This window comes from Pleurodeles waltl, chromosome 9 (assembly GCF_031143425.1).
Source record: "Pleurodeles waltl isolate 20211129_DDA chromosome 9, aPleWal1.hap1.20221129, whole genome shotgun sequence".
In the NCBI taxonomy this organism is placed as follows: Eukaryota; Metazoa; Chordata; class Amphibia; order Caudata; family Salamandridae; genus Pleurodeles; species Pleurodeles waltl.
In genome coordinates, this window is record NC_090448.1 from 1,104,023,419 (window position 1) to 1,104,049,070 (window position 25,652).

General features: G+C 47.0%; 1 protein-coding gene across 4 annotated transcripts in view; it reads left to right on the forward strand.

Moving 5' to 3' along the window:
• The window catches only part of TMEM229B (transmembrane protein 229B), a 172,774-nt gene that overhangs the window by 72,038 nt on the left and 75,084 nt on the right, over nucleotides 1-25,652 (forward strand). For 3 of the 4 annotated variants that reach the window (XM_069208831.1, XM_069208833.1, XM_069208832.1), the window contains exon 3: nucleotides 23,438-23,570. The gene's annotated coding sequence lies outside the window, so the exon portion shown is untranslated. Of the gene's footprint in view, nucleotides 1-17,306; nucleotides 18,246-23,437; nucleotides 23,571-25,652 lie in introns of those variants that run through there. The other variant, XM_069208834.1, reaches the window with a different exon arrangement.

A 25,652-nucleotide genomic window follows, 5' to 3' on the forward strand; every position in this document is an offset into this window, starting at 1 on the left:
TGGGCGTGCGGTGGGCGTGGTTAAAAGCCCACAGAGATTACAACCTGTCACAGCGCTTGCGTGCTCAACCTAAAAAGCCTAAGCCCCACTCTCATGAAGACGTTAGACATCATTCACGTTGGGTGAATGAAGAGAACGGGGGTCCCCCTGTCTGCTCATTTTTTGCCTCTGCCACCATGCAGCCCTGCAGTACCCACAAAAGAGCTCCAACCAGGGTTTATTTTTGTATTAACTACAGCCAGACGTACAACAGTCCATCAGTATTACAGAATTCAAATGGCCCACGAAATCCTGGGGTCCTCAGAAATAAAGCTCTCAGGGATGTCCCTATTAAACCTTCCTACCCATTGAAAGGGATCTATCTGGATCCATCCACATCAAATCCTAATGCCCAAAACAATTTACTCTGGTGATCATCAGAGATCCGCAGTTTTATGATTTTAATTCATTTTATGAATGGTATTTTGTGTAACATGGGTCTCTCCTTAAGATAACGGCGCTTTTTAACTCATGAACATGTTTGGCTGTCTTGAAAACCTCTGTAAATAAACATACATGAATAATCATATGGCTTCTTGTGGTCTTACGTGCTTTTAATTCTATGCTTTTGGTTTGTATCATGTATCATTTTGATAAACTCCTGTGACACTTTGCTAAGGGTTGGTTATACTCATGCAATAGAAAAAGTGTCTACGGGTTGAGATGAGGCCAGCACAAGAGTCTCACAGGGTGAACAAGTGTTACAGATGTACCTTTATTCAGATACAATACATTTTAAATTATCAGTTTGTGCTGGAAAAATATTTGTGAAATGAGTTAAATATCTTGAAGTTCCGTTCTTCCTCTTAATTCTATAATATGATTTTGATGGGCGGTGTCTCAAATATAGAAGACGTTGATATGTTTTATGCTGTGCTGCTATTTTATGGGTAAGGCAGTCAAAGTTTAATGTTTCAGCAGAAGCCATAACATGATAGATAACAATGATAGATAACATGATAGATAACAATGAATAACAACTACATATCGCACACAGGTAAAATATGCAGATCCGACCAGGCCGCATTGGTGCATTGGTGAATATTAACAGGCCATTGCAGCATGCCAGCAGGCCGCTTTGGTGAATATTAACAGTACTTTGCAGCATGACTGCAGGCCGCATTGGCGAATATTAAAAAGACATTGCAGCGTGACTGCAGTCCGCGTGGCGAATATTGACAAGACATTGCAGCATGAGTGCAGGCCGCAGTGGCGAATATTAACAAGACACTTGCAGCATGACTGCAGGCGGCGTGGCAAATATTGACAAGACATTGCAGCATGAGTGCAGTCCGCAGTGGCGAATATTAACAAGACATTGCGGCATGAATGCAGGCCGCATTGGTGAATATTAACAACACATTGCAGCATGCCAGCAGGCCACAGTGGCGAATATTAACAAGACATTGCAGCATGAGTGCAGGCAGCATTGGCGAATATTAGCAAGACATTTCAGCATGACTGCAGGGCGCTTTGCTGAATATTAACAACACATTGCAGCATGCCAGCAGGCTCTATTGGCGAATATTAACAACACATTGCAGCATGCCAGCAGCTGCTTTGGTGAATATTCACAACACATTGCAGCATGGCAGCAGGCTGCATTGGTGAATATTCACAACACATTGCAGCCTGCCAGCACGCTCTATTGGCGAATATTAACAACACATTACAGCATGGCAGCAGGCTGCATTGGTGAATATTCACAACACATTGCAGGATGCCAGTAGGCAGTATTGGTGAATATTAACAACACATTGCAGCATGCCTGCAGGCCGTATTGGTGAATATTCACAACACATTGCAGCAGGCTAGCAGGCTTTATTGCTGAATATTAACAACACATTGCAGCATGCCAGCAGGCTCTATTGGCGAAAATAAACAAGAGATTGGAGCATGTCAGCAGGCCATATTGGAGATTATTAAGAACACGTTGCAGCATGACTGCAGGCTCTATTATAGCCTTGGAGCCTGCCGTAGCGGGCTATACCAGCCTTTAAGTGTGTGCTCCCGTGCTAAATTCGACTCTGGCCTATAACAAGGGAGCAGGACTTTAATCAGCAGTATAGCCCAGCAATGAAGGGCTATAAGGCTATGAGAACATTCTGCCACTAAAGGACAGAATGTTCTAATAAATAAAACAAAGTCTTTACGGAGGGAGGGTATTAAAATCCCCTCAGGTTCTGTGAGGCCTTTGTTCACAGCAGTTGCTGGGGTTTAGGGAACTCTTGATGGGATTAAACCCAAAAAGGACTCTCGACGTATTTGCAGTGTCAAGACCTCTGATTGCTGTTATCAGAACTGGATTGATTCCCAGATCAGAAAGAGAGCTTCAAAGTTTAGTTCTATACACTAAATGGAAGGCTGACTCTAGATCAACAAATGCCTGGTAAAGTGGGCTGTTCTTAATAACTGCATGCTAAACAAACAGTAAGTGCAGGGGAAATGTATGTTCTGTGGTTCCAAACCCCGTCTTAATCTCATTGGGCAACTTGTTATTTGAATCTGGCCAGTCTTGTAGTTTATTCAAGAACACTTGCCCCAAATTTGTCCCCACATTGGGAGATAGGTCTATAAAAAGCGGACCGCAGGTCCATGCCTTGATGTTGATTAATATAAAGTTAGATGTTATTTGCTTCCAAGCTTAAATGTGCAATATACGGGACAATCGAAGGGAGTGCAGCCATGTAAAAATCACATGCCATTGTTTGATAAGAGGGAGATCCATTTTTTCCAACATTTTGTTTCGCTGTTCTTCAGGAGTTTTGGTTCTGGATCTCCCCAGCTTTCATCTTCTTCCAAGCATATGCATTCCATTGGACCTTTTGGTGGGTGACTATCAGTGTACGTTGCTCTTCGTGCCTTTGTTCATTCCTACCTAACTCTGGCATCTTCCACTGTAGTCAGAGAGCTGGCCTCCCTATTCTTCTGGCCTGATCGGATATATACGTCCATAATGTCCACAGACTCCCGTTTTTGAAGTGCATTGTGTTAGCCACACTTGCAGGGCATTCAAAGGCATCTTATACAGTAAATGGAAAATTGCTTTGCTGTTCCCTCGATTGACCTCCAGTTCCCTTACCCTGGTTTGTGTCATTTTGTTTTTGTGGCTGGTACTAAAATGTCCTATGATACATGAGATTCTGTTATCCCTGTATAAATGGCAGTCACTGATTTCTTTATAATCAGCGACTTGCGATGCACCAAGCCGCCGAATATAATAAAAAAATGTCAGAACTCAACTATTATAAGTTATTACAGTCAGGTTCTGATGTCACAGTGCCTGCTGCCAGAAGGGCAGATCAGGCCACTCAGCATAAGTAAAGCAGCTATTTAAAGCAACACATGGAACAATGCTTTTCTTTCTTCTGCTCTGTTTTAATAGCTTACAATGACAAGTAGAGAGAATATGTTTATTTTTTTGCACTCCTTAGATAGAGAAAAGCTAGACTCTTTATGCATGTTTCTACATATTCTGAACTACTGCAGCTTTAAAAAAAAATTGTCCTGTAATTAACTGTTTCTAAAATCTGATTGCAACAAATATCGAATGTGTTTTATTTTGCACTAGGGGTTTAATGTTTATTCTTCATGTTTGCAAACATGCTCACTCACTCATATGGAAGAACTGTGCAACAGGGTTTTGAGTAGCTTGTGGGAAAAGTGATATTGTGACCATGTATTATATGGGCTAAAGAACCCCCTGGCATACATAATGAGGTTATTGCTAGACACCTTGGAGTCTCATAACCTTATAAAGGAACCCAGTCTTCGGCCTCATTCCTCTATAAGGTAATAGAACTTCTCGGTGACTTGCCATATTCTTATAATGTACAGGGGGGTACTTTATCCCTTATATGTGCTGTGTTTAATACACAATATCTGCTATACTGTAGTGCTGGGTTGTACTGTATGAAACATCTGTGAAAATGCACTCCTTTTATGTGGCTGAGGAGAGATTGAAATGTAAAGTTTGTAAAATCCAGGACAGTATCTCCCTGGAAAATTAGGTAGAGGCTCTCTCTGTTAATGGTATGTTAGCTTTAAATTAAACAGCTGTGTGGCCTGGAAATCACCACTAAGACCCTTCTTTTTATTGGCTACTTAAGCCTGATGGGGCAAGTAAAAGTAATTACAGGCTACATTGGGATTATGAGATATTTACTTTCACCAGGTGTTTTTGGCTGCTCAGAGCAGCTGAAAACTCAAGGTCAAAGCCTAGGCCAAAATGGAGAATTAAATGAATATTAAAACCAGGAATGAACAATGTCCTAGTTATTCCGGGACCAAGTTTTAATGGACCAGTTTTTCCCACCAACAGGCTACATTACTCCTATTATTGATAACTTTGAGCGGACGGGTGGAATTCCCCATTTTCTGGGTCTCACGCAATGTGGGTCATAGAAGAATGTGATTGTATTTGCCTAGCCGTCCAGTGACGTGGGGAGTTTGTGGAACATTGAATAAAATGCTAATTACAGCAAACGCATGTTAGCATAGAATCCTTTAGCCATCTAGAGCACTCCAAAAACAGTATATCTTGCAGGCACCCTTCATATGATTCTTAGAAGACGGCTGTAGGAGGCTGGACTGGCTTGTAGTGAGTACCAAGGGGTACTTGCACCTTGCACCAGGCCCAGTTATCCCTTATTAGTGTATAGGGCAGTGGTTCCCAAACTTTCTCGATCCCCGGCTCCTTTGACCTATTGGCCGTTTTGGCCACGGCTCCCCATTCTGTTACTTTTTTTTGGCGGGTGGGGGAACGTAATCCCAGCCTCGGGCGTACTACAATTTTTAGCCTGGAAAATAATTGGGATGAAACTGATGAGGGCATTAGAGAGCTTTAGAAGAGCACCAGATGACACTACATAGAGTCAGGCTATATTTTTAAATAGGCACTGATGAGATTAAGTAATTTGCACAGAATTAAAGGATGGTAGCTGACGCCAGGACTCCAGCCTGGTTCCCAAGTTCTAAAGTCAACAGCTCTTTGTTCTTTTGTCATAGGGATATTATTAATGGTACTTTGGTGCCCTCCGCTGGTCACAATAATTAATGCAGGGTGTTTTGTTTCCAATACCACGATGAAAAGCTACCGATTCAAAGCACCTCCGAGTGGTTTCCAGACTGTGTGCGGCGCCCCTGGCTAGTTTTGAAGGCGCACCAGGGAGCCGCGGCGCACAGATTGGGAACCACTGGTATAGGGTTTCTAGCAGCATAGGCTGATAGATAATGGTAGCTTAGCAGAGCAGCTTAGGCTGAACTAGGAGTCGAGTGAAGCTCCTACAGTACCACTTAGTGTCATATGCACAATATCATAAGAAAACACAATACACAGTTATACTAAAAATAAAGGTACTTTATTTTTATGACAATATGCCAAAGTATCTCAGAGTGTACCCTCAGTGAGAGGATAGGAAATATACACAAGATATATATACACAATACCAAAATATGCAGTAATAGTCTTAGAAAACAGTGCAAACAATGTATAGTTACAATAGGATGCAATGGAGACACATAGGGATAGGGGCAACACAAACCATATACTCCAAAAGTGGAATGCGAACCACGAATGGACCCCAAACCTATGTGACCTTGTAGAGGGTCGCTGGGACTATTAGAAAATAGTAAGGGTTAGAAAAATAGCCCAACCCAAGACCCTGAAAAGTGAGTGCAAAGTGCACTAAAGTTCCCCAAAGGACATAGAAGTCGTGATAGGGGAATTCTGCAGGAAAGACACAAACCAGCAATGCAACAACGATGGATTTCCAGTCGAGGGTACCTGTGGAACAAGGGGACCAAGTCCAAAAGTCACAAGCAAGTCGGAGATGGGCAGATGCCCAGGAAATGCCAGCTGCGGGTGCAAAGAAGCTGCTACTGGACTGTAGAAGCTTAGGTTTCTGCAGGAACGACAAGGGCTAGAGACTTCCCCTTTAGAGGACGGATCCCTCACGCCGTGGAGAGTCATGCAGAAGTGTTTTCCTGCCGAAAGACCGCCAACAAGCCTTCCTAGCTGCAAATCGTGCAGTAAGGGTTTTTGGACGCTGCTGTGGCCCAGGAGGGACCAGGATGTCGCAAATTGCGCCAGGAGACAGAGGGGACGTCGAGCAAGACAAGGAGCCCTCTCAGCAGCAGGTAGCACCCGGAGAAGTGCCAGAAACAGGCACTACGAGGATGCGTGAAACGGTGCTCACCTGAAGTCGCACAAAGGAGTCCCACGTCGCCGGAGAACAACTTAGGAGGTCGTGCAATGCAGGTTAGAGTGCCGTGGACCCAGGCTGGACTGTGCACAAAGGATTTCCGCCGGAAGTGCACGGAGGCCGGAGTAGCTGCAAAAGTCGCGGTTCCCAGCAATGCAGTCTGGCGTGGGGAGGCAAGGACTTACCTCCACCAAACTTGGACTGAAGAGTCACTGGACTGTGGGAGTCACTTGGACAGAGTTGCTGGATTCAAGGGACCTCGCTCGTCGTGCTGAGAGGAGACCCAGGGTACCGGTGATGCAGTTCTTTGGTGCCTGCGGTTGCAGGGGGACGATTCCGTCGACCCACGGGAGATTTCTTCGGAGCTTTTAGTGCAGAGAGGAGGCAGACTACCCCCACAGCATGCACCACCAGGAAAACAGTCGAGAAGGCGGCAGGATCAGCGTTACAGAGTTGCAGTAGTTGTCTTTGCTACTATGTTGCAGTTTTGCAGGCTTCCAGTGCGGTCAGCAGTCGATTCCTTGGCAGAAGGTGAAGAGAGAGATGCAGAGGAACTCGGATGAGCTCTTGCATTCGTTATCTAAGGAATCCCAAGAGACAGAGACCCTAAATAGCCAGAAAAGAGGGTTTGGCTACCCAGGAGAAAGGATAGGCTAGCAACACCTGAAGGAGCCTATCAGGAGGAGTCTCTGACGTCACCTGATGGCACTGGCCACTCAGAGCAGTCCAGTATGCCAGCAGCACCTCTGTTTCCAAGATGGCAGAGGTCTGGAGCACACTGGAGGAGCTCTGGGCACCTCCCAGGGGAGGTACAGGTCAGGGGAGTGGTCACTCCCCTTTCCTTTGTCCAGTTTCGCGCCAGAGCAGGGCTAAGGGGTCCCTGAACCGGTGTCGACTGGCTTATGCAGAAATGGGCACCAAATATGCCCATGAAAGCATTTCCAGAGGCTGGGGGAGGCTACTCCTCCCCTGCCTTCACACCATTTTCCAAAGGGAGAGGGTGTAACACCCTCTCTCAGAGGAATTCCTTTGTTCTGCCATCCTGGGCCAGGCTTGGCTGGACCCCAGGAGGGCAGATGCCTGTCTGAGGGGTTGGCAGCAGCAGCAGCTGCAGTGAAACCCCGGGAAAGGCAGTTTGGCAGTACCAGGGTCTGTGCTACAGACCACTGGGATCATGGGATTGTGCCAACTATGCCAGGATGGTATAGAGGGGGCAATTCCATGATCATAGACATGTTACATGGCCATATTCGGAGTTACCATTGTGAAGCTACATATAGGTAGTGACCTATATGTAGTGCACGCGTGTAATGGTGTTCCCGTACTCACAAAGTCCGGGGAATTGGCCCTGAACAATGTGGGGGCACCTTGGCTAGTGCCAGGGTGCCCTCACACTAAGTAACTTTGCACCTAACCTTTACCAGGTAAAGGTTAGACATATAGGTGACTTATAAGTTACTTAAGTGCAGTGTAAAATGGCTGTGAAATAACATGTGCGTTATTTCACTCAGGCTGCAGTGGCAGGCCTGTGTAAGAATTGTCAGAGCTCCCTATGGGTGGCAAAAGAAATGCTGCAGCCCATAGGGATCTCCTGGAACCCCAATACCCTGGGTACCTCAGTACCATATACTAGGGAATTATAAGGGTTTTCCAGTAAGCCAATGTAAATTGGTAAAATTGGTCACTAGCCTGTTAGTGACAATTTGGAAAGAAATGAGAGAGCATAACCACTGAGGTTCTGATTAGCAGAGCCTCAGTGAGACAGTTAGTCACTACACAGGTAACACATTCAGGCACACTTATGAGCACTGGGGCCCTGGATGACAGGGTCCCAGTGACACATACAACTAAAACAACATATATACAGTGAAAAATGGGGGTAACATGCCAGGCAAGATGGTACTTTCCTACAACGGCCTTCTGAGACATTAGTTCAAATTTCACCTTCATCCCCTGTCAAGTTTCTCAGATCCATGTGAGACTGGCTACGTCCGTTGTTTATCCGTTGTATTCTGGAACTTGTAGTCTTGTTTAGCCCATTATAAAACCAGGACTATAAATCCCAGAAGGAAAAGAACTACCTGGATTAGAGCAAATAGTTATTGAGTACCTCGGAATCTTGGCAGCTATGTATCCTAGAGATATCTAGAAACTCTTATTGCAAGGGCAGATATATATGCCAGCCTAAATCATATAAATCCACTTGATTCATGGCAGCAGAGAAACAAGTTACTGGCTAGAATGCTAAAGGTGTCAATGTAACCTCCTTTCAGAGCCACCAGGGTACCAGCTGCTATCCCTGGCATCAAAGACTGCAAAAACAGTGCCATGAAGAGGGTCCTGATGAACTTTGTTCTCTTTCTGTATCTCTAGGTGTGGCACTGTACATTAGTCTCTCCATCTAAAAAAACAATACGTTCAGCAGTAAAATATACACTTCTTAGTTAATAATACCTCTATCCTGTATCCCAGAAAAACATCTTTAACGAAAGCAGGAGGCATCTTGGCCTGCTGAAGAAGGGAAGCGCTGGGCCTCTCACGCCAGGGCAGAGCTGGGCCCCTTTGTCCCATCAGGCGATGAGACGTTTTTATCACTCTCTCTGTTCATTTAAGCAGGCGTAGGGCTTCTGACTCAAAGACCAAAGCAGAAAATTGCAGATGCCATAGGTTTTCTGGGATGTGTGTGTCCTGCCTGGGGGGCCCATGGCGAAGGACTGCTAAGGACTGTTAGTGCACCGGCCTTTCTCCAGACCACCACGCCTCATGCAATCTGTAAGTGTTTGTGATTTGTACTTTCCTTCACTTAAACAACCAACTGGGAAAACATCCTTACGTCGTAGCTGTGTTTGCTGTAAAGATAAGTGTAATGAGGTGAATGATTACTCTGCAGCCACAGAGCCCTACTGCTCCCCGAGAAGTCTGTATAGAAAGACCTTGAGAACTTAGCTGCCGGGGCAAAAGGTGCACGCACAGATTGAAACCGAAGCACGTTTCAAGTCGGAGTACCTATACTCAGTGTACTAATTCATCATGTTTCAAGATGGATGCTTGGCACTGTGGAGAGTTGTTCCATGCGCACACATAGCTGACAGTGGTCCTCCTGTCACACGTGTAACACTGTCAGCTAGTCCTAATTTTTATGTTTGTTTTTAAGAGCGGTTTGCATTCTGGAACTTTACAAAATCCATAGCATGCAAGATGCTGCTGCATAACGAGCCAGGACTGCTGGAAGGAGTCATGTGACATGATGACTCTTGGCCCCTGTGCCCTCCGGGCCCTTCACTGCTGCCCATTGTGAACATGTTCGTAGCTGCCAAGTCTCCCAGGTCCATGTGTGATGTGCTGCTCCAGTCCAGGTTTTTTCATTTGAATTTTGGGACTAATAGTCCTGTTTTATAATGGAATAAACAGGACTACAAGTCCCATAATTCAAAGAAAAAACATGGACTGGAGCGTTTATCACGCATGAACCTGGGAAAATTGGCAGGGCAGCGTATTTTGTGAGGGTGTTTGAATCACTGATCATGATCAATGCGTTGTACCTTTTAGTCGGATAGCCATGCTCCGCTGCTGTCCATACTGTGCTTGTTATATGCGAGGGAGGCTTGCACAGCATCTGCTTTGTGTTGGAGGCTTGCATTGATGCTTGCTGCCTGTGATGTACCTGCCTTCTTAGGCACTGTCCTACATCTGCCATCCTTGCTTTTTATGTGGTGTGTGGGGGAGGTTTGTATCTGTATGGCACCCTTAAGGAAGGGATGCTAGGATTTGAACCCAGGGCTCCTGGGCGTCTCAGCTTGATGGATTTGACGTGTCTCTGCCTCACTGTGCTTGCTTAGCAGTAACACACTTGTGGTAAATGACACATTTAAATCAATTGACTACAAAATGAATGGAGACTTTCAGACGCGTGGACACTCAGAGGAGCAGGAGGCGGGGCCCCGGTGCTTTGGATCGCGGACCGCGGATCAATGCGGCGCGTGGCAGTATAGATTGCCCCTGCCCCTATCCCCTAGTTTGCCCCCAAAAAAGAATAAGCTTTTGGCCTCAGGTCTTCCGGCGGGCTGGCGATCATGGCCGAGTTTGCGGAGGGGGGGGGGGGGGCAAGCAGCAGCCGCGAGTAAACAAGGAGGGGTCTCCCAGCTCCCAGCTCGGCTACAGCTCGGAAAGGAGTGGAATAGGTGTGTTGCACGGAGTAAGTGCACCCTCTAAGCACCATTCAGCACTTCCTGGCCCTACTGCACCTCTGGCCCAGGCCCGACCGTTCCTGACATCTACCGGCTCTGTACCACTGGCTCTACTGACTGCTGAGAAATGACTGCTGCTGCTGCTGGTCACCGGTCACTGGCATAGGAGTGATAAAGACAAAAGTCTGTTTTTTTAAAAAAAACTGTTTTAAATCTGATCATAGTTAATTGTGAGCAGCTACAGCGATTGGGACCCCTCTGAGGACTATCAGAGGCAGCACTTGAGTCTGTGGCCAGCAGCACTCCGTGGCCACGTGGACCCCCGAGTGGCACTGGGGCCGTTCTGTGGGGCAGTGAGTGGAGCGTGGCTGCTGAGAAGCCATGCCGCAGGGGTGACCTGCTCCTAACAATGGGAGCTCCGCCATCTGTGGTGTGCCCTGTCGTGGTGGCATAGCCCTCTCACGTGTCCCGCCCCTTCCCAGTGCTGCTGCAGACCTCGTCTCCAAGAGGACAGGCTGCGGACCCGTGGGTGGTTACTGGGTGGGTGGTTACTGGAGGTGTCGGCAGAGCGTGAAGACGATGGAGGCCCTAGACAGGCTGTGCTCCAGGGCTGCGCTATTGTCGACCCCTGCATGCAGTATGTGGACCGCAGCTGTGGTGGCAAGGCCTGAATATCGCTGCCTGCTGTTGCTGGGCTAGATTTAAATGTGGTGCTGTTGGAGCACGATGCTGTGACAAGCCCTGATGCAGCATGAACAGCTAATGACTGTGACATGGTTACAAAGCACTACCAGCAGTCCGGACCCCCACGAAGTGGCTTTGCCACCTCAGGTGAACCCTACCACGAGATAACAGGCTGCTGATGTGGCCCCGTCGCCCGGGCGGGCAGACCTTTGGGCTGCAACGGGCTCAGACAGTCGATGAGGCAGCTGTGACTTCCCCCAAAAGAGATAGGGGGCAATATTGGAACACGAAGACTGTGGTGCTCCTGGATCACATGAACATTTTAGCAGCTGCTTAGATTTCTCGGTGGAGGAGCAGGGATTATGGTTGTGGCATGGTTGCACAGCTGCACAGACCCAGCTTGATTTCCTGAAGCCCCCACATCGACCATGGGTCCCGCTGCATTGCTGTCGGGTACTTGAGCAGGTATTTGATGGAGGAGCGAACTGATCAGCACCCCTGTGTGCCTTGGAGTGTCAGTGGCCCCTGGTGTACCTTTCTCTTGATGTTTTCTTTCTCCTAATGTTCCCTTCTCCTCTGTGAACAGTAGTTTGGATCTTATAAACGCTTTGCCTACTCAGAGCAGGTGCAAAGTGTGGCAGACTAAACCAATTAGCTATGGGGAAACTGCTTCCTACCTCTGACCACCATGCAAGTAACTGTTTGACAGAAGCCCATCACTTCTTACAGAAAAAGTCATTATAGGTGTGCCTAGGGGTCTGCATCCAGAGATCAGCACAATTAAACATTTAAAAAGGGGAAGCCCATCAAACGTACTCATTGAAAGGTCCAGCGACCAAGATTCTGTTTGAGAAAAAAACATGTGGCACCTACATGAAATATAAACAGGAAGGCCAAAACACTGATAAATGTGAACAGAAAAAGCGAACGCCCCTGTCCGCAAAAGACCTCACATGTGCCACATCATACCCAGAATCACATTCAGACTTCCATCAAGAGTTCACAAACCAATGTGTATCAACTTATCAACCCTCTTAAAAAATGAAATGAACCTTCACGAGAAGAGAACATGAGGAAAATGCAACTTCTTCTCTAGGTCTGGAGATCCAACCTGCAGATTGGACCTCCAGATCGGAAGCCTCAGTCCCTAGTGGGAGTGTTACACCTACATAGCACCACAGCAGAAACACTCCGACACCATTGGATGAAGCCTGCACGAGGTCTTTCAAAAAAGCAGGCCAGGAGAGGAGGGAAGAGAAAGAGGACTGGTGTGTATTTTGCTTTTCTTTCCCAGAAAAATCATTAGTTAACAAACAGAACAGTAAAAATTGATTCTTTATGGACTAAATATAGACCCAAAAAATAAACGTCTGAATATTTTCGAAGTTGAGAGCGAAAACAGATAATTACAAGAAATTAGAAGAGTAACTCAGATGTCGAAACTGACAGGGGGTTGGGCATAGCCGGGATTAGCGTGTGTGGTTGGGTGGGGGGGGGGGGGGGTCGCTTCTCACCACCTTCCAGAAGGGATTCAACGTTCTCCTGTTTCGTGCCAGCCTGTTACCTTCAGCCCTTAACACATTATCATCAACAGATGGCTAATACCTCTACTGAAGGTTACACCGCCTTTATCATAGTACTCGCTTTCCCTGCCCCTTGCTCTCCCTGTGGACTGCGCGCTGACGTGGTCCTTGGTCAATGCGAGAGCTCTTCGATCACAAATAAATGTAAGGAATATCTCCTGGCTGTGCTTTATACTCCGCATTGTGGATATACTGAGTACAGGTTGTCTGACTGGAGATACCGCAGCACATGACCTTTCCTGCCTACACCTACGCAAGGGACCAAGACTGGTCACAAGATGTTCTTAGAAATGCGTACACGCTTCACACGTGTAGGTCGCAGTAGATCCGGTCATTCATGGAGAGTCCAGCATGCAAGCCTTTCACCGTAAACACTTCCCTTGTCGCCTGAAGGGCCACCATAGCCCCGCCTGGACTTCTGTCTTCTAAGGCTGGTGTTTTCTGCACAAGGATGCCTAATCCGTCTGTTTCTTTGTTCTACTGAGGCTCTCCCACGGTGCTACTAGGGGTAGCCAGGGATATCAGCCACTACCCCTGGCTTGGCCTTTAGTACCTCTGACACTGCTCTGGGGATCATAAAGACAGGACATTAAAAGAAAGTAAACAGCGCTGGAAGAGTCCTGTTTACTTCCTGCGCGTTTCCCTCCTTGGTGGCGCAACATCACGGGCTGTGCTGAAAGAGGCGCAGACAGCGGCAGGAGGCGCTGTGACTTTGGAGACGCAGACAGCGGCAGGAGGCGCTGTGACTTTGGAGGCGCAGACAGCGGCAGGAGGCGCTGTGACTTTGGAGACGCAGACAGCGGCAGGAGGCGCTATGACTTTGGAGGCGCAGACAGCGGCAGGAGGCGCTGTGACTTTGGAGGCGCAGACAGCGGCAGAAGGCGCTGTGACTTTGGAGGCGCCGCAAGGCTCTGTGACTTTGGAGGCGAAGACAGCGGCAGGAGGCGCTGTGACTTTGGAGGCGCAGACAGCGGCAGGAGGCGCTGTGACTTTGGAGACGCAGACAGCGGCAGGAGGCGCTATGACTTTGGAGGCGCAGACAGCGGCAGGAGGCGCTGTGACATTGGAGGCGCAGACAGTGGCAGGAGGTGCTGTGACTTTGGAGGCGCAGACAGCGGCAGGAGGCGCTGTGACTTTGGAGGCGCAGACAGCGGCAGGAGGCGCTGTGACTTTGGAGGCGCTGTGACATTGGAGGCGTAGACAGCGGCAGAAGGCGCTGTGACTTTGGAGGCGCAGACAGCGGCTGGAGGCGCTGTGACTTTGGAGGCGCAGACAGTGGCAGGAGGCGCTGTGACTTTGGAGGCGCTGTGACTTTGGAGGCGCAGACAGGGGCTGGAGGCGCTGTGACTTTGGAGGCGCAGACAGCGGCAGGAGGCGCTGTGACTTTGGAGGCGCTGTGACTTTGGAGGCGCAGACAGCGGCAGGAGGCGCTGTGACATTGGAGGCGCAGACAGTGGCAGGAGGTGCTGTGACTTTGGAGGCAGCGATGTGCTTTCGTGTCTCAGGCAAGTGAAGCTCCTGCCAGAAGACAAGCTCCGCAGTGAAGTTTGGCCAATAATGAGATGCGTCGGTTCCAGCCTCCTCGGCCACAGAGGCCACAGGCACAGAGCCCTCGGATGTGATATGCTTAACATACACTAGGGAGTCACCTCGACTCCCTGACAGTGCCTTCCAATGATGCTCGAACAGAGCTCAGCTGTCCCTTCGGATGGGAGGGTGCGAAACATCAGAAACACAAATGTTCTCTGGAGCTAAAACCGACGTATTCGGGCGCTTTTGTTACGAAATAGCTCTTTGTACTTCCGTTAAGGAGGAATGAGATGGAGGCTGTCTGTTCTCATTCTGAAGAAATGCTGAAGTGGCTGTTGTGCAATGTGTTCTGATGCAAGCACCAGCAGCTGCGGGTGAGCGCCGCAAGGTGTCACTGCGTTGTGTAGATAAACATTACTTAGACAAAACTATTTTTGGGCGGGGGGGGGGGGGGGGGGGGGCTGCACAGCACATGGAGGGACCCCTCCGAACTTACTCGGGAGCTCTCATGCCCGGATACTGTGCTTATCTCCCCCGCCCGCCCCCTCCCCCCCCCACCGCTGCTGGGGCCTTTGTTATGTGGTTCCAAAGGGCTTTTTCTCTTTTGATTCCTGCAAAACTTACTGCCATGTTGCATTTCCTGAATGCAACAGGAAGTTAAACGCAGAGCAAGCAAACTGCTCCAGCAGTAGCGCTTTAGCGACATTTATGAAATCACAGGCAGTTGCACAGTAGGAACGGACCAAAGGATTCACCCTGAAAGTGTTTAGAAGAAGCCCTGAGTATGGTGTCCCATAGGAGCCTTTTTTCGACAGAAGGGATCACGCTTTCAAAATGCCCAGGTCCGGCCCCCTGATGTCCCAGAGGCGCTTCAACGCCGCCCCGTTGCATCTTCCTCTCTTTGAGGCTTACTAATTCATGTTGTTGAGAAAGCAGTAGACTAATGAAGCAACCCTGCAGGACCTGCGGCCCAAAAAGCTCAATGGTGGTGATCCCCTGAAGTGGGACCCTGCATGGCTTCCACTTGCTTGGGAGTGTCTGTCTGGACCCTGCAGCGAGAGTCACACGTGTCCTGGTGCCCTCTGGCCGTCAAAGCCATTCACTGTTTCCACCTCCTGCTCGCTGAGCTCCCAGCCTTGCTTGGACTGGCCGCACAGGTTTAGTATCCCACATTAATCCGGTTCCTGATCCTCCTCTCTACAATCACATCAGAAATTATTGCCTATATCGTTTGACCATCATTCTGAACCTGGTAGCAGAGTTCAAGGAAAGTCTCAATGGAAGTTAGCCTTCCACTCAGATGCTGACATCCACAACCCCCTCTGCAAAGCAAGGGGGGTCTCTGACCTTCTACACGGAGAATCCCAAAATGTTAAATTCCTCTAACATATAAGATTACCTGCAAACAACGGTGTGCCCTACACTATTGCACAGATTTTTATTTGACCTTACTGGATCCTCATGAAATGACCTACATATTGTCAAAGGACATTATTTACTACCTAGAATCACATCAGCTCCACCAGCTGCAACGTCCTCTTGTCTCACTTTTTTTAATAAACGTTTTTTTTTTTACAAAAGTATCATTCTATAATTGCTGGTGCCTCAACATACTCCTTACTCCATTTAAAATGTAGTTATTGTGTAGTAGCGGAGACCTGCAGAAAGGTTTCTGCGTTTCCAGCTTATCCCGGGACACTAACTGACCCTGTCCCACGCCTCCTTTTCTGAGGATTTTCCGGGCACATTTCTTCTGAGCAAGGACAGCAATGCACCTAAGTGAACAGGTTCCTGGCTGCTAGTCTTCCGAGGCTAGACTCGTAGAAGTCTGAGTGGATCGCCCTGGTACACCTGCCTCCCACTTCGAATACACACGCGTTAGTTATGTCATTTATGCCTCCTCTTTTGAGTCTTACAACACTTACTGCCATGTTGAATTTCCTAAATGGGTTTCCTTTTGAAACTCAACCTGTAAATACGCAAAAGACACCAGCTTACATGATTATTAATCTCCCTCTTTGCAATTGCCCCAGCAATCATTTAACACAGATACATGTAATTATAAATGGACTTGCATTTGTGCACAATTTTGTTCAGGCCAAACCCCAAATATTTTTTTTTTCTTATGTGTAACAGGTTAATTCGACTCAGTGATCTATTGCTACAGGTTTGAAAACGTAACTTGCATGCCAGACACTCTTAGGGTAACCTGTGTCGTTGTCATTAGGAGACACTGACCTACCTTGTGCAACGAGTTTCCTATAAATCAAGACTGAGGCACAGTCTATCTTTTCTTTACAGTTGTTTTCCTTTTTATGAACCAGGTTAAATGCCCTCTTGCTCACCAGTGAGCCAAATACCAAGATGGCATGGCTGAGATCTTGAGTGGGCCCCTCAGTTTCTAATGAAGATGCATGTGTCAGCATACTCTGATTTCTCAGAAATGTAAACTGAGCAATAATTGTGCCTGGTGATGTTGGGTATCAATATGTTCATCCCAGAAGCCCAGTCAAGTTGTCTGTACTTGAGTTCAGCCATTTCTTTGGCAGGTTGAAGCCTCTGACCAAACTCGCCCTAGGTCCTAATTCTTGATCTCAAACCTCAGGTAAATAACAGATTTAGTCAAGCGTGTATCAGAAACCCCATGAAAGAAAGTCAATAAAGTAATTCAAAAAGTCAAACAGGGGATCAGGAAATCAGCACACTGAAATACCCTATATAATGTCACTGATTTATAGCTGTGAGCGTGCAGAATTTGAGGAACACAAAATTCCAACCTACATTTGATTTACAAGAGCCTATTAAGTAGACACCATATGTTATGGCAAGGCCACATCTGGCCTGTGCCACAGAGGTACCTGTGCTGTTGATTACAGGGCTAAACATCCATGCATTAACAAAATACTATTCTGTGCCTGTTGACACAAGAGCTGGCACTTAGTTTGACCCAAATGTCCTGCAAAAGCCCTCCTGCTATAAAGTTTTGCAGTCTGCCTCTCAGACTTTTAAATTGCTCTCACAAATTCCAAAGCCAGTTGACCTGAATACACAATATGGCGGAGGGGAGAACACAGTATCTATAAAAAAAAGATTTGCCAAGTCATGTAGTGTAATTGTATTTACCATTTTGCCTTCTCTTGAACCCATGGGCGAGTGCTTGAATTATTTAGTCACAGTCCAGGCCAGGAATTAAAGCGTGGTCGCTGAAACCACCGAGAAGAGCAACCAATGTCAAAGTAAGAGGAATAGGATGTTTTGTACAACAGACCTAAGGGCAGGACGTGTGATGTGGGCAAGGCTTGTAAATCAGCATTACCCTCCTGCTCAGTCTGCCCAGTGGTATAATCAAATGGCCACCACATTCATAAGCGAGTGTTCCTTCGTTTGCATGGGGTTGCTGAGTGCTTCATTTGAAAAAAAGAGTTAGTGCAGAGACCCAAACGTTTGCTCAATAGTCCAGACCGAAGCTACTTTATGTCACGGTTGCCACATACGAAGGCGGTTTAGTCGTGATTCCACCTCGTGCCTCTTTCATCCACCACCAGCCACCCCCTGGTAACTTATCTCACTCTTACATGCACTTGTTCATCACTGCTTTCTCCCTTTGTCACTGTTTCCCCGTATTTTACTTCCTCCTTTTTATCTCCTTTTATGTTTTTTCATCTCTTGTCTTGGGTCGCCTTATGAGAAATATGTGCCGGTCTCCAGAAATAATTGCCGGTGGGCCCCACCTGCAGCCACATGGACAAATTTAGCACTGGTGACTACTCCCAAGGAATCGAGAGATGTTTTGATATTCCTGGAGCCTGTTCTATTCCAGGACTTTAGGAGCGGAAGTCTTTATTGTTCAGTGCTACCGAGCTTCTCACAAAACATTTTGGAGCATCACAGACTATTTGACCAAAGTGCACGCGACCACTAGCGCCCATTAGATGAGTGTGGACAATATGCCACATGGTGCTAGGTTTGCTGTTGACTGCACCTGGTGCAATTCCGTTCTCTAAGCAATCCGTCAAAAAGTAAGTAGTGCAATTATGTTGTATTTGGTAAGATAGCTCTTTATTGTAAAAGGCAATGTATATTTCGAAAATGTAATTGTAGCTTCTTTCCGGAATTCCTGCATTTTAATTCTGAATATATATATAGATATATATATATTTATTTACTGTTTTTTGCAATGGAGAAATACGCAAAATAATTTGACTTCGTTTCCGTCAGGATTCCTGAATTGAATACAGAAAGGGTAGGCATTAGGTGCACGCAGACCTCTTCCCCATGCTGAGAGGAATTTTTCCTATGCCCGAAAGGATTCACATTTTCAGTCAGCGTGAACGTTCTGTTTAATTTAGGCCACATCCAGGAAATGACGCATCAGCCCAATATTGCTCTGTATATCTCCATGTTTGAAGGGAAAAAGCAGTACATGCATTAGTACCTGCAGCTGACAAGTTAGAGCACAAGAACACCTTTGCATTGCTTCTGGATTTGCGACATAATGCGAAAGAGGGCAGGCCTACATGTATGTGCAGTGCCAGTATGATTTGATGGAATTTAACAAATAGCTATATGTCACAAAATCCCCAGCAACCAGCTCAATTTCCTTTTGGAATTTGTAACTGTCACATCATTGAAGGAGTTCTTGGCATTGCACTCACCTTTCACGTTGATGGATCGTATTTCCTCTGGCAGAGTGATTGAAGTGCCATGTGTGTGCAATCAGTGACGCTTAATACCCTGAGGGAAATGGACAATGAAATAATATTTCCTTATTACCCATTTTCATCAGTTACTCTGGCACGGTGACAAACTGGGGGTTTTGCGCAGGTGATATATCTGAGCATCAGCTGCAAGCAGTACAACTGGTTTGCGTCTGAGATGGCTACAGTGCACCACTGACCATCTGGAAAGACTTAGGCCCTCATTCTGACCCTGGCGGTCGGCGGAGAGACGGCGGTCGGACCGCGAACAGACCGGCGGTATTAAAAATGGCATTCTGACCGCGGCGGTCCCCGCCGCGACCGACCGCTACTTCTCCACTCCGACCGCCACGGCGGTCATGACCGCGGGGCTGGAGTTTGCGCACTCCGGCCCGGCGGTCGTCCCAAGACCGCCAAGGGTATTATGACCCTGCCTACCGCCGCGGTTTCTTGCGGGCGGGAACCGCCGTGCGAACCATGGCGGTAAGCACTATCAGGGCCAGGGAATTCCTTCCCTGGCACTGATAGGGGTCTCCCCCACCCCCCACTACCCACCCGAGTCCTCCCCCCACACCCTCCACCCCCCTGCCACCCCCCAGAGGTGGTACGAACCCCCTCCCCACCCCCACCCCGACATGCACATACATGTACCCCGACATGCACACACCCCCAACATGCACATATACACACCCCCTACACACACATACACAACGGGGACACATACCCGCACACATACATGCCGACATGCGCACCTGCCGAACAGCACACATTACCCATAGACACAGCAGCACACCCCGCCCGCATACACGCACTCACACACCCCCTCTACACACTCACACGCACACCCCCATGCACGCCCACATCACACAACACCCCCCCACCCCCTCCCCTCACGGACGATCAACCTACCTTGTGCGTTGGTCCTCCGGGAGGCGACGGGAGCCATAGGGACGTGACCGCCAACAGAAGACCGCCAACAGAAGACCGCCACACAGAAATGTGGGTCGTAATTCTGTGGGCGGTGTTCTGCTGGCGTGGCGGTGGAGGTTGACCAGTCTCCACTTTCCCGCCGACCGCCAGTGTGGCTGCTGGCGGTTTTCCGGCGGAACGCTCCCAGCGGTCAGAATGCGCACAGCGGCACACCGCCGCGGTCGGCGGTCTTCACCGCGGCGGTAACTCAGCGGTCTTGCGAAAAGACCGCCAAGGTCAGAATGAGGGCCTTAGTGGCCAGGAAATGTTGGGCAGCCAGTATTTTGACATGTTTAAGTAGTGCCATGGAGCCAGCTGCAAGTGACGTGAGCTCTTGCTGTCAGTCTGCAACCATGTCAAGGATCACATCTGGCAAGAAGTGATATCTAGGAATGACTTCTTCCTCGTGATTCCGGAAAATGTTGAGCATCTGCTTTTAAGACCATTTTCTCTCCTTCAAATAATTGTTCCCCAAAAATGAGGGGTAAGGCTGTAAAGGTATTGACCAATATCAATCACCATTCCGAAAGAGAACTGAGGTAAGGTTTGATGCCCTTCACACTCATTCCGACACAAGAGAATAGTTACCTGCAAATGTCAGACAATTGTTAATATTTGAATGTACAAAGAGAAGGAAATTTTCTTGGATTGGACTTTATTGTTTGAAAAACAAAAGTAGCAGATATCCTAAGTACACTAATACCAAGAAATGTCACAGAGAGAGATTAGGTCTAACAGTCTGTTGCATAACAAGACAATCGAGAGAATAATATATTTTTAGTCCCTTTATAAGGCGTTTGACTAGGCAAGCAGGAGACAAATTCTTCCAAAAGCATTCTTGGGAATGACACAAGCTTAATGCTTCAGGGAACTTACATTGTACTGTAGCCAGAAAAATTGAAGGTGTATTATCAAATTATTTTAAAAATAAAAAATAATTACGGACAACAGATCTGGAATAATTTCAACATTTCAGTGACAAAGGGCCACATGTGCAAAACCTGTTGTGATTCACTAAATCACAGTCTTTGCAACCACTAACTGGCTTTTTTAAATGTACTAGACCCCTTTTGTGATTCGGTTAGTGTTTATCAAATTACAAAATAGGTTTAGAAACTAATTTGGAAGGGGCGCCTTTAAGGGTCCTTCCAAAGTGCAATGTGGAATGCTATGTATCAATTGCTTGCCACCACAATTTCTGTCTCAAACCATTGGTTAGTGACTGATTCCTCAAAGAAGGCGATGGGTCCCTCTGGGTTCCATTCCCCTTTGTGAATTACAAAAGAGCGTTTGTTTTGGAGGGTGTAGTGGTGGTAAGCAAGGGGTTAAACCGACCACCCCAAAACTTTTTGCCTTCATCTCTCTTATTTGGGCAAATATGTTTCTGTTGACCTTAGGACTCTGTGCACCTTACCACTGCTAACCCGTCCTAAAGTGATTGTGGTCACTCCCTAAAACATAGCAAAATTGTCTAACATCTGAATGGCCTTCTTAATTTACATGTAAGTCCCAAGTGAAGTGGTATACCTTATACCCATGGCTGGTAAATTAAATGCTACCAGTGGTCGTGCTGCACTATTTGTGCCACCCACTTACATGGCCCGTAACACATGCCCCAGGCCTGCTTTTGCAGGCTGTGGAAGGACTCTCAGAGGACATCCTGCTGATGTTCCCTGCTGTGTACTTTAGAAGATTCTTTGCTGCACCTGGAAGGACTGCTCTGCTGCCTGAGCCGTGTTCCACCTCTTGAACTCTGGACTACCAGAGTGACTCCAGGGGTAGTTTGCTGGCCTCCTGGTCAGAGCCGTAGAGACAGAAAATGCTCCAGCCATATTGAGCCCGCACCTGGACCCAGCCTCAGTGAGTCCCCACCCTTCCGGTGGTGCCCCTCCAGTCCTGGACCCATGGAAGTGGTCCTAAAGGTACTCAGATAGCCAAAATCCAAAAGTTGGGCCTGTCATCACATTGACTAAAAACTGCTTTGAGAACCCAGAGGAGACCTGGGACTAACCTGCTCGTTAGTCCACCTAAGGTGTTTTGCTGGTTGTTCTGACTTCACGGCAGCTCCTGCTACGTTCTTCTCCACAGCTGCAAATCCTGTTCAGTGGTCTTCACAGAAGAGGTATCCAGCCTTGAGGAGCCCTCATCAACTGCAGCTTACAGCTTAGTCCCACTGGAAGTTTTCAACTTGTGAGAGTATGACAGAGACCACCAATGCTTTGTATGACAGAGATCACCAATGCATTTTATGACAAACAGACCACCAGTGCACTGCAAGACAAAGAGACCACCAATGCTTTTCTATGACAGACCACCAATACATTGTATGACAAAGAGATCACCAATGCTTTGTATGACAAAGAGACCACTGATGCATTGTATGCCAAATAGACCACCAATGTTTTGTATGACAAATAGATCACCAATGCATTGTAAGACAAAGAGATCACCAGTGCTTTGTATGACAGAGAGACCACCAATGCATTGTATGACAAATAGATCACTAACGCATTGTATGACAAATAGACCGCCAATGCTTTGTTTGACAAAGAGACCACCAATGCATTGCAAGACAAAGAGACCTCCCAGTGCTTTGTATGACAAAGAGACCACCAATGCATTATATGACAAAGAGACCACCAATACTTTGTATGAAAAAGAGACCACCAATGCTTTGTATGACAAAGATACCACCAATGCTTTGACATAAAGACCACCAATGCTTTGTATGACAGAGTCCACCAATGCTTTATATGACAAAGAGACCACCAATGCTTTCTATGACAAAGAGACCACCTATGCTTTGTATGACAAAGAGACCACCAATGCATTGTATGACAAAGAGACCACCAGTGCTTTGTTTGGCAAAGAGACCACCAATGATTAGTATGACAAAGAGACCACTAATGATTAGTATGACAAAGAGACCACCAATGCTTTGACATAAAGACCACAAGCCCCAGTAAAACAATCACACGCAGAGGTGATTGATACATTAGAGCAAAGGAACACAACTGAGTCTTGAGGACCTGCAGATAAACCTATGGTGAGACACTCATTAATGCCGTATAGCCTCTGCAGTAGACTTGGATTTTACAGGGCCAACCTTTATGTTGCTTGACCTTCCTGTACCCATATGTGATCCATACATAAAGCAGTAGCTCTGTATCTTTTTTCTTGATTACAATTACTGTCACTTTAGGAACGAATGGAGACTCCTGCTGAAGCATGGCTGTTTTGCCTCTTGCTCTAGTTCTTCTGTGATATAGTTTAATTACGGAACAATAGATGTGGTTAGACGTTTTATATTGATTTTGTCTGAACTTTATTGCCGAGTGTCTTAATTACGTGATTCATTTTAGCGATGTACTGTTTTATTACAGGTATTAGCTTCGAACTGTATTCCTTAATGCTTACATCAGCTGCTTTTGTGCTGTTGCTTCTCGTCTGCGCTCTGTGCCTACGAGCAATGTGTTTCATAGTTTCCACTGCACAAGAAAAATCTACATGAATTCAAAATAAGCACATCTCCTATTAACTCGTAGGAATCCAAAAAGTTCTGTTGGCCAAACATCAGCACCTTCATCTTAGAGAAGGAAGAAAGAAGCAATATTACCAAAACCCTGCATGGCATCTCACCCAGCAACATAGAAGACCCATCACACACAAGAAATTCTGGTAAGTGAGATCCAGCCTTTTTATTCTTCATTCAGGCAAGTGGCCATTGCGTACACATGGGCGAAGGAACACTATTAGGTGACTGCATGAAATACAAATAGGGCGATGCCAGCAAGAAAGCAGATACCTAAACAGCAACTATCCTTTGGAAATGGCCACAAACCTGAGGGGGCAGAGGGCTCGAGGTGAAAGACATGAAACTCTTACCCAGATCTTCTTGGAATCACCTAACACATTTCCTAACATCCTGGTGTTCTAGTTAGTACTTTTTGGAGTAATGCACTATGAGTTACTCCTAACGGCGCCTGAGGAATCAACAACTCGATGATGAAACCTCTGTAGATGTGGTGCTGGCCACACATATCTTACAACCAAGGGTTGGAATCTTCCTCATCATGTTGTTACTGCTGTCTGTAGCCATGGAAACGAGGTTATATGCCAAAGAAATGAGAGAATATGCCACATAATGATGCCCTGGACTGTTAATGCTAGAGTGAATACGTATCAAGAGACCTAGTGCCATAGACTGAGTTACGATGTTGTGGTAAGAAGTGATGTTGGCAAGGTGTAACAAGGTCTCAAATTCCTTCTCTCTTCCTTTTATGTGGTATTGTAATGAACATGCAGCACAAGGCTATATCAATGAGATATTACCTCAGTAATACAGACACCATGGTCGTGAAGGTGACTGAAACTCCCCTCTGCAGCAGTTACAATGTGAAACTACTCTGGAAAAAATCTTTCCTTTCTGGTGAGTCTCTTGATGGCCTAGTTCACGTCATTGGATGATCTTCGCGTTAAAACTCCCTCTAAATACTTATACATCCAGATACAGAATGTGCACCCGACGTTTCAATTCTATAGTACTCTACTGGCATGAGGCACGTCTTTCAGATACTTTCTATCTCAGAAATCAAGCAGCTGTTCTTGACGTTTGAGGCCCCCTGAAGTGGTGTAGAAAGAATGTGATGGGCCCTAGTGCGAGCAAGGAAGGTGGTCCCATAATGCTGATGAGATATTAAAATGCAGCAACAATCGTGGGTCAGTGAGCCCTTTAGGACTCTGGGCCTTGGTGCCAGTGTGCCTGCTGAACCACTGATAGGTACGTGCTTGATCGCGCGTTGGTGAAATGACCCTGCATGGCCTCTGCTAAATTGCAGTGTGTTAAAATTGGAAGTTGTATGGGCCAGGACATTGACTGGACCCTGGACAAGGTCTGCAACTTTTAAGTTGATGCACAAATCTGCACACATTGCCTTCAACACTGTGGTGAGTCCCCAGATAACTGGAAAATAACAACACTCGTCAAAGTGCCTTCAGTGTGATGGGACGGGGGTACAGGGGAAATACACGGTCCACTGGTGGAGAAGTCTTCCATTCTTTGTGTGGGAGTATTAGAGCAGGACAGACTCTCCTGTGCATTTTGTGTTTTATAGGCAGCAGTAGGAAAAGTCTTGAGAACCCTCAATATATCTATTCATATTTGCATCTCTTCTTCTTTAGCAAGACAACCGTGACGTTCAAATCAATAATAACAGCAGATCTGTTAGTATTTTAGTTCTGTTTTCATTTTAAAATTAAACTTAATTCTGCCATATGTTATAAGGCCCTTTCTGTGTTTTTGGAGAGTGCAGCGGTGGCCTGTTTATCACCCAGGATCTTCTGCAAAGATATGCCGGATAGGTTTAGGTGGCTGCATGTTTTCTTTTCTCTGTTTTTGTGGCAGATGCTCGCAATGAAGAAACAGCCAGTGCAACAGATTTCCAGTGCTCGACCTCCTGGCTTTGCCAATGCTAGTTGAGTTGTTGGAGAGTGGAGTGGTGGCATGTTAATCACCCACAGGGTTCTGGGCCCCATGGACCCCCAGTGATTGTGTTACTAGACCCAGTCTGTGTTCAGTTCCATACAGGGCATGCGACCTGAGGCTTCATCGCTGCTGAAGGTCACCAGTGTGTCCCACAGATAGAAGTCCTTTGTCAGCTCATCATTGGCTCATGTGAGGAGGAAACCTGGCCTGTCAGCGCCTGCCCGAGCCCTGATTAATGGAGCGCTTGTATGGAGACTGCAACACTCATCACTAAA